General features: G+C 35.9%; 1 long non-coding RNA gene across 1 annotated transcript; it reads right to left on the minus strand.

The window, feature by feature from the left end:
- Positions 1-5,754: 5,754 nt before the first annotated feature.
- On the minus strand, positions 5,755-6,593 carry LOC141696847 (uncharacterized). The gene is made up of 3 exons (XR_012564510.1): positions 6,518-6,593; positions 6,283-6,423; positions 5,755-5,825 (listed from the first exon to the last, which is right to left on the minus strand). It is a non-coding gene; the product is annotated as an uncharacterized LOC141696847 (long non-coding RNA).
- Positions 6,594-9,574: the final 2,981 nt, after the last annotated feature.

Raw genomic sequence — 9,574 nt, forward strand, 5'->3', positions numbered from 1 at the left:
TTTGTGCTTCTTGAACTTCATCAAGTTCAATTTTGCTCCCACTGTTTCCTTCAAGGATAAACTCCTTTTCCAAGAAGGTAGCATGTCTGGAGACAAACACCCGATGATCGGTGAAAAAGTAATACCCTAAAGTCTCTTTAGGATATCCCACAAAACTACATTTTACGGATCGATATTCCAGCTTATCTGGGTCAACTTACTTGACATAAGCTGGACATCCCCAAATCTTAACGTGTTTAAGACTCGGTTTCCTTTCTTTCCATATCTCATACGGAGTTTGATGAACAGATTTGGAAGACACCTTATTCAGTAAATATACTGAGGTTTCCAATGCATAACCCCATAGGAATACTGGAAAATTCGCATAGCTCATCATGGACCGAACCATGTCTAACAGAGTTCGATTTCTCCTTTCAGATACCAATCTGGAGGAGTCCACTGGGAGACTATACCATTTACTTTGAGATAATCTAGAAACACTCCTTTAAAGTATTCACCACCTCGATCTGATCGAAGAGTTATAATACCATGTTTGGTTGTTTCTCCACTTCATACTTATACTCTTTGAAATTTTCAAAGGCTTCAGACTTGTGTTTTATCAAACACATATCCGAATCTAGATCTATTATCCATGAAAGTAATGAAGTATGAAAATCCACCCATGGCTTGCGTAGACATTGGTCCACATACATCTGTGTGTACCATTCCTAGCAAATTTGCAGCCCTCTCTCCATGTCTACTAAATGGAGACTGCAGTGCCACAATGAAGTGAGATTTTCATCATCCCTTTTCTTTTATTAGTTTGTTCAATCTGAAGTAAATTATGTCACATATATACAGACCATTATTTAAAGCACCACGTCCATAAAGAATATTATCTCTAAGAATAGAACATTCATTATTCTCAATAATAAATGAAAATCCAGCCAAGTCTAACATGGGAATAATATTCCTCACAATCGAGGGAACAAAATAACAATTATTTAAAACTATAGTCTTGCCCGTAGGCATATGTAAATGAAATGATTCTACATCTTCAGCAGCAACTCTTGCTCCATTTCCCATCAGTAGAATCACCTCCTCTTCCTCAAGAGTCCTACTTCTCCTTGGTCCCTGTAAAAAATTGTAGATGTGAGAACCACAGGCGGTATCTAATACCCAAGTAGAAATTTGATTTAATGACATATTCACTTCTATCATGAACATACCTGAATCAGAAGTGGTAGTCTCACTACCCTTCTTCTTCTTCAATTCTGTAAGGTAAACCTTGCAGTTCCTCTTCCAGTGCCCCACCTTATTACAGTGAAAGCAAACAACTTTGCTCTTGGGGTCTTCAGCTTTTGGTGGAACCGGCGTTTTCTCACCTACTATCTTCTTCTTGGAAGGGTTCCTCTTCCTTTTCTTAGGATTGGAACCTTCACCAATTAGAAGAACAGAACTCTTCTTAGGGGGAAAATTCGATTCCGCAGTCTTCAACATGTTGTGGAGTTCAGGCAGGCTGACATCCAACTTATTCATGTGAAAGTTCACAACAAACTGCGAGAACGAACTCGGAAGCGATTGCAAGACCAAGTCTTGGCTCAGCTCCCCATCCATGGCAAAACCAAGTTGTCCAAGACGTTCAATCAAATTGATCATCTTAAGTACATGGTCATTCACAGATGATCCCTCAGACATCCTACAACCGAACAGCTCCTTCGATATCTCATATCGAGTTGTCCTCCCTGCCACATCATACAACTCTTGTAGATGCATGAGGATAGTGTGAGCATCCATATGCTCATGTTGCTCCTGTAGCTCAATATTCATGGAAGCTAGCATGATGCATTGAGCAATATTTGCATCATCTATCCACTTATGATACACAACATGTTCATCATTATGTGCATCACTAGCAGGTTCAGTAGGCTTAGGTGAGTCAATCACGTATTCCAGCTTCTCAATCCTGAGAACAATTCTCAAGTTTCGAAGCCAGTCAGTATAATTAGGACCAGTCAATTTGTGAGCATCCAGTATGCTCCTGAGCGATAGTGCAGAAGACATAATGTATATTGTAAATCTGTAAATTATAAACACATAACAACACTTAGCAAATATTCGATTTCATTTTAAAACACTATATGAATCGGGTCTTTATTCATAAGTGGCTCCCACTAGTTTACCTAATTTATTCAACCCCCTACGTGAAAAATTAAGCATTCATAATGCTAGTGGGAATAGGGATCCTACATTCCATTACACAACCCCGGCTGTGGCACGAAACGCCATGTAATGTTCTAGGCAGACAACTCTTGTCAATTACATCTAATGTTATTCCCTAATCAAACTTTATCCTCTTGAATAATTGAGTCACGGCTGTGGCACGACAAACTCAATATTCTAAGACAAGTCTAACCCAACATTCCGTACAATTGAATCAGTCCCCAAAGGCCCACGACTATGGCACGTAACGACCTTTAGATTCTTATTCAATGTACACATCTCTATGTAATAGACAAGTATTTCTTATTTCGAAATCAAATCCCTCGGCTGTGGCACGAAACGACAATGATTTAAAAATAAGAACTACTTTCTATCATGTTGGAAGGCTATGACCGACACAAGCCCGTTGTGTCATTGGCCAATTACTACTTGATATTATTTAATTTTAGAGGGATTATATTACGTTACAATCATAATATAAAGATATTCTTCCTTTTAAATTAAATATTTCAAATCAATAATCAATAATCAGATGATTCCCAGATCGGGTGGAGCATTGTCAAGAGGCGTCACTTAATAACTCTTTCTTACAGATAGAAATCTGTTGTTGACAGAATCATCCTTTCTCTCATATCAAAAATTTATATTCAATTACATGTTTCATAAACACAAGAATCTCATGATTGTATTCATAATATTGTTATTAAGGTTATGAAACAATTTCACTATACTAGGTTGTCTAACAAACGCCTTATGTTCATTTAAGTTCACCTAAATCTATCATCGTATGATAAACTAAGCATATATCACATATATCAACATGAATAAACATCAAGGTAGACATGTTACGGCATCTAGCATATTGGTCTAAGCATTATACATCTCTATGTATCACATGAAGCATTTAAAAGCAGTTAAAACAGTTAAAAACAGCTTTAAAACACTTTCGGAAATATAAACAGTTCAAAACTTTTATATAAACTAAAATTTGATCACACCATTAGATCCGTCTCAGAAAAATGAATCCAACGGTATATTGCACGCCTAAAACGGAGTTACGAAACTCCCAGAAATCAGATTTAAAAATAACAGACGGGCTGTAACGCATTACAGGAACGCGTTACAAGCCCTGTAACGCATTCCGGTGATGCGTTACAACCCTTTTAAGTCATTAAAAGGTGTAACGCATTCCATGAATGCGCCACAGGGTGTAACGCATTCCCGGAATGCGCGACACCCCTTTTTTCTGCCTGCGCTGCACGCACCGTTTTCTCTTTTCTTGTCGCACGGATTTCCGCGCCTGACATTAACTGTTCTCTGCTTTGCTTTTCTCTTTAATATGCAGCCAACAGACAATACAACAGATGCAGATAAACAAATATATATACATACTTACAATTTATATATATATATATGATTATTTAATTACGAATTTAATTACAAGAACTTCAAAAATTCATAATAAAAAATCTATACATCATAAAATTATGAAAAAAATACTCAGACGATCTACAACACTTGTAGAACCCAGATCAACATTCAAAATTATTCTGAGAAACGATTTCTCATCATTCATAATTAATCCATGATATAACTTGTAAAAATCATAATTAATTCATACAAGAACATAAAATTCTGAAATTTTTACCACAGATCTATATGCATACAACCTGGGTCTGATACCAATGTTGGATTTTAATCACAGCGGAGGCATGGTAAAACACTTTTACACATATAAAATCCAAATAAAAGCATATAAATCGTGGTAAAAACATATGGATCGATTACTAACCTTTAATATGCGATCCAAAAGCAACGATCGGAGATCCTTAGCAGCTGCTCCTCAAACGTGAAGCACTCCACCGGTATCCACCAAGAAAACGACGTTAAGGTGGAGGAGGAGGTGAAGAGAATTGGGTTTTTCTAAAACTTTTGGGTTTTGGGTTAGAATAGAAAATAGGGTTTATAATAGTATATTTATAGGCAAAATTTTCAACTGAAATTTTCCCATAAATATTATTATTATCCCATTTATTATTCTCATTAATAATTAAAATACCTTTCAATTATTAATCCTTTTTCTAAACACTTTAGAAATAATTCTCTCTCTTAATTTAATTTCCAAAAATTAAATTCTTAATTAATAATATTAAGAACTTTTCTTAATTAAATTATAATCAATTAAATATCATTTAATCAATTATTAAATTTGCCAATTAATTATTTATTCACAAATAAATAATTATAAGCCATTATTAATTAATTTCTCCACCATTAAATTATTTTCTTTTTATGGTGTGACCTTGTAGGTTCAATATTAAGCCGGTAGTAGAAATAAATAATAATAAAACTATTTTATCATTATTTATATAAATTCTCTAATTTATTAAATATGATTAATTAATTAATCATATTTATTCTACATCGTGAGGGATACTTCTCAGCATATCGTGACTATCCGGATAATACGAATTCACTGCTTAGAATACCAAGAACCTATTCAGTGAATAGTTACCGTAAAATAAACTCCTTCTACCCTACAATGTCCCGATTAAATACAAGGCATGGATCTCGTGTCAAGCCTATCTAATTCAATCACTTGCTTACCATTTACTATGCGTAGTTCTATGCAAATTAGAAACTCCTTTCTAATTTCATTCACTCTAGCCAGAGATTCCTGAACTAGCATAAGTGGATCAGCCTTGAACATTCGCTTCCTTCACTGGAAGGGGTAGATCCTTTATTGATCATACACTATCTTCGTGTACAAATTCCTATACCCAGTAGAGCCCTAATAATTGTCCCTGGAGACTAAGAACTAAACCAAAGCATAGTTCAGTGTACACAAGATGACTATGATGACCTCAAGTCTAAGGATACTTGTACAACTATCACTATGTGAACAACTGCTGACACGTGAGTGAACTCCATCAGTTGTTCAGCTGTGCGAGTCATGTTCAGTGAACTTATTCTATAATAAGCACCTACATACTAGCTATAGTGTCACCACACAAATGTCTATGAGAACAGACATCCTTCATAATGAAGCAAGTATAGTATGTACCGATCTTTGCGGATTATTAATTACCAGTTAGTAATCCTACGACCAGGAACTATTTAAGTTTAGAGTTATCATCTTTTAGGTCTCACTATTATGATCTCATCATAATCCATAAAAAGCTTTACTCTAAACTATGGTATATCTTATTTAAACACTTAAATAGATAAAGCCCGTAATAAAAACAAAACAAGTCTTTTATTAATATCAATGGAATCAAAACAGATTATATAAAAGGTTATTCCTAATTCCTAATACCTGATTGGACTTAGGACATATTCCTTTCAATCTCCCACTTGTACTAAAGCCAATCACTCTGGTATCTAATACCCATCTTCTCTTTATGACGATCAAAGTGACTTTCATAAAGTAGCTTTATGAGTGGGTCTGCTATGTTGTTATGTGTGTCAACTCTAATTCAATACAATACAATATTATTGCAAGTACAATCTAAATCACAACATTACTAAGCATCATGTATAAATATCGGGGCAACTCACTCGAGAATATATCCAGGCTCCTGCATATAGTGTTTTAGTCCTAATTCAAAAACATTGTGTGCAACCTGCATTGAAATTAAGCAATGGTAAGGGTAATTATACCGACCAAACTTCTGGACACTAATCTAAAGGAGTAGCTCAAGAGACTTCTCGAGGTTAATCCAAAGGAGTAGCTAAAGTGTATTACTGTATTGAGCTACTCTATAAATTTTCTCTACTTAAAATGGATATGAAACTACAGTACACAGAAATACATTGGGCAAGCAAGCACACCCAGGGAACTGAAGGAGGTTACCTTCAGTAAACCAAAAGGTTAAGAAAAAACTTAATAGTTGATAATTAAGGTTCTCTTAATTATCAACTATTAAGTTCAAAATTTAATAAACATATACTAACTTCACTCAGCATTCTTATGTTCGTTCATGAATGACTAGATGCAAACACTTCTCTAGTCACTGTCCTAAGAGGCTAAGACTGTAACATTATCTAGTATGATAACAAATTTATCAGTATTCAGCTCACCTTGGCATCCTTGTCAAGACAAAATGCCACCATAGCATACGCAACATAAACTTGGTAAGTACAAGTGGGAGAATTTCGCACAGCTAAGAAGTATCTACGAGCAGCTTCGACTCCTTCAGTTCTTCTTAAAAAATGAATGAACTGGACACCAAACACCAAACATCAAACATCATAACTTTATAACTGAACAAGTTTTCTAAATATTGTTCTCCACAGGAAGCTCAAGTGTTAATACCTGTATATGTGATAGTGCTGTCGTATTTTCTGGATCCTTCAAGAGGCCTTCGTATGTTTTCTTTGCAGGCTACATCATTAGGAGGAGCACCAGTCAGTAATAGATAAATCAAAAATGTTGCCACACACTAGCTATAGTATCACCACACAAATGTCTATGAGAACAGACATCCTTCATAATGAAGCAAGTATAGTATGTACCGATCTTTGCGGATTATTATTACCAGTTAGTAATCCTACGAACAGGAACTATTTAAGTTTAGAGTTATCATCTTTTAGGTCTCACTATTATGATCTCATCATAATCCATAAAAAGCTTTACTCTACACTATGGTATATCTTATTTAAACAATTAAATAGATAAAGCCCGTAATAAAAATAAAACAAGTCTTTTATTAATATCAATGGAATCAAAATATATTACATAAAAGGTTATTCCTAAATCCTAATACCTGATTGGACTTAGGTCATATTCCTTTCAAGTGGGTCATAGGTCTTCTGACTGCAAGAAACCCAAAAAGGCCAATAAGAAGAAAGAAGCAAAATATGGTCGATCATATCTCCAGGGAAATGGGTGACATAGACCTCTGTGTTACGGTCTTTGAAGTGAACCTGGTTGGCTCTAATCCGCATGAGTGGTGGATTGATACTGGTGCTACTAGGCATATTTGCTCATACATGGCGATTTTCTCTAGCCCCAAAGCTTTCGACGCTGGTGAGAAGCTTTATATGGGGAATTCAGTGACTTCTACCATTAAAGGTGAAGGCACGGTGATTATGAAGATGACCTATGGGAAGAATCTGACTTTGAAGAATGTACTGTATGTCGCTGATATTTGCAAGAACCTTGTGTCTGGTTCTTTGTTGTATAAGCACGGATTTCGTATTATAATTAAGTCAGATAAAGTTATTTTCTCTAAGAGTGGTATGTTTGTAGGCAAGGGCTATGTAACGATGGGATTTTTAAGCTCAATGTTATGTCCATTAAGGACGATAATGAAATAAAGAATTTTTCTGCTTACTTGCTTGAGTCTCCTAATTTATGGCATGCTAGATTAGGACATATTAATTATGACACTCTACGAAGGTTAAGTGTAAAAGAATACATACTAAAATTAGCAATTGATTCAAAATATAAGTTTCTGACTTGTGTTGAGGCAAAATTAACGAGATCATCATTTAAACGTGTGGAAAGAAACACCAAAGTGCTAGACCTAATACATAGCGATATATGTGATTTAAGATTCACTCCAATAAGAGGAGGAAACAAGTATTTTATTACATTCATAGATTATTGTACAAAATACCGCTATGTATATTTGCTGAAAAACAAAGACGAAGCTATAGATAAATTTAAAATCTATAAGGAAGAAGTTGAGAAACAACAAACTGAGAAAATCAAAACGATACGAAATGATTGTGGAAGTGAATATGTTGAACCCTTTAGGGAATTCTGTTCACAACATGGTATAATCCATGAGGTCATTGCACCATACTCCCCTCAGTCAAATGGAGTGGCTGAGAGGAAGAATCGCACTCTCAAAGAGATGATGAATATGATGTTGCTAAGCTCTGGACTTCCGCAGTCGATGTGGGGGAAGCCATCTTAAGCGCGAATAATATTTTAAATATTACTATGCGCAAGAATAAGGATGTAAATCCATATCAAATATGGAAGAAAAGGAAACCAAGTTACTAACATCTGAAAGTGTGGGGGCGCCTGGCAAAGGTACTGATCCCTCCACCTAAGAAGGTGAAGATTGGTCCAAAGACTGTGGATTGTATCTTCATCGGATATCCACCACATAGCATTGCATATCGGTTTCTCGTGTATGTTTCCAAGATTCCTGACATTCAGAAGAATACGATTATGGAATCTAGGAATGCCTCATTCTTTGAGACGACGTTTCCTTGTAATCCTGGAAATGAACCTCCTACAACGTCTAAACGAGCTCATGAGTCTATAGATGACAATAATGAGAGTGGAGAAAGTGAGGACGAGAAGGTGGGGTACTGAGAATGAGAAAAATATAATGTACGGAGAAATCCTATGGGTATGACTTTATGACCTATTTGCTCGAGGAAGGTGACCTGAAAACCTACAAGGAAGCGTTTACCTCACCCGATGGCCCCATGTGGAAAGAGGACATTAAAAATGAATTCGATTCAATTCTACAGAATCATACTTGGGAATTAGTTAATTTGCCAAATGGTTGTAAACTGTTAGGCAGCAAGTGGGTTTTTAAGAAGAAGTTGAAAACTGATGGTACTATCGACAAGTACAAGGCAAGACTTGTAATTACAGGATATAAGCAACTGAAAGGTCTTGAATACTTTGACACATATTCTCCGGTAACAATAATAACGTCTATTAGGATGATATTTGCTATCGCTGCAATGTGAAATTTAGCAGTACATCAAATGGATGTGAAAAAAGCTTTCCTAAATGGAGATATAGATGATGAAATCTATATGGAACAACCTGAATGGTTCGTTGTCCCTAGACAAGACAGGCTAGTCTGTAGACTAGTGAAATCATTGTATGGCTTGAAGCAAGAGCCTATGAAATGGCATGAGATCCAAAATGAGCAAACACTAAAATAAAACTAAATCACTAGTTAGATCATCAACCAGACTACAATCATTGCTAGAAAATTTTTATGCCCAAATTCCTTCGCTAGGCAAGAACAGCCTTCGGTCTAACAAGAACAACCTTCGATTATGACCTGAAAAGGAAGAGAATGTGAGGGATTGTCCCCCTGATTCACCTTCGGTGTGAGAATCAGTAATCTGGAAGTAAGGTGGGTTTGGAAATACAAGAAAGTAGTGAGAATAGAGAGAATAGGTGCCAAAAGTCCTCTGTTCCTTACTTTTCATGGGGTATTTATACCCGGTCCTGACATAAATGATTCGTCTGTTATGCATGTAATGCGTCCGACCGTTGAGACGTTTAAAGGGGAGACGTTATGATTCCCTGTAGATCTTAAATGGTGGAGTGAAGTATTGGGTTTCGGCCTTAGTTGCGGAGTGGGCCTTCGGCCTAGTGGTCAAAAAACTT

The sequence above is a fragment of the Apium graveolens genome, chromosome 11, assembly GCF_009905375.1.
Source record: "Apium graveolens cultivar Ventura chromosome 11, ASM990537v1, whole genome shotgun sequence".
Taxonomy (NCBI): domain Eukaryota; kingdom Viridiplantae; phylum Streptophyta; class Magnoliopsida; order Apiales; family Apiaceae; genus Apium; species Apium graveolens.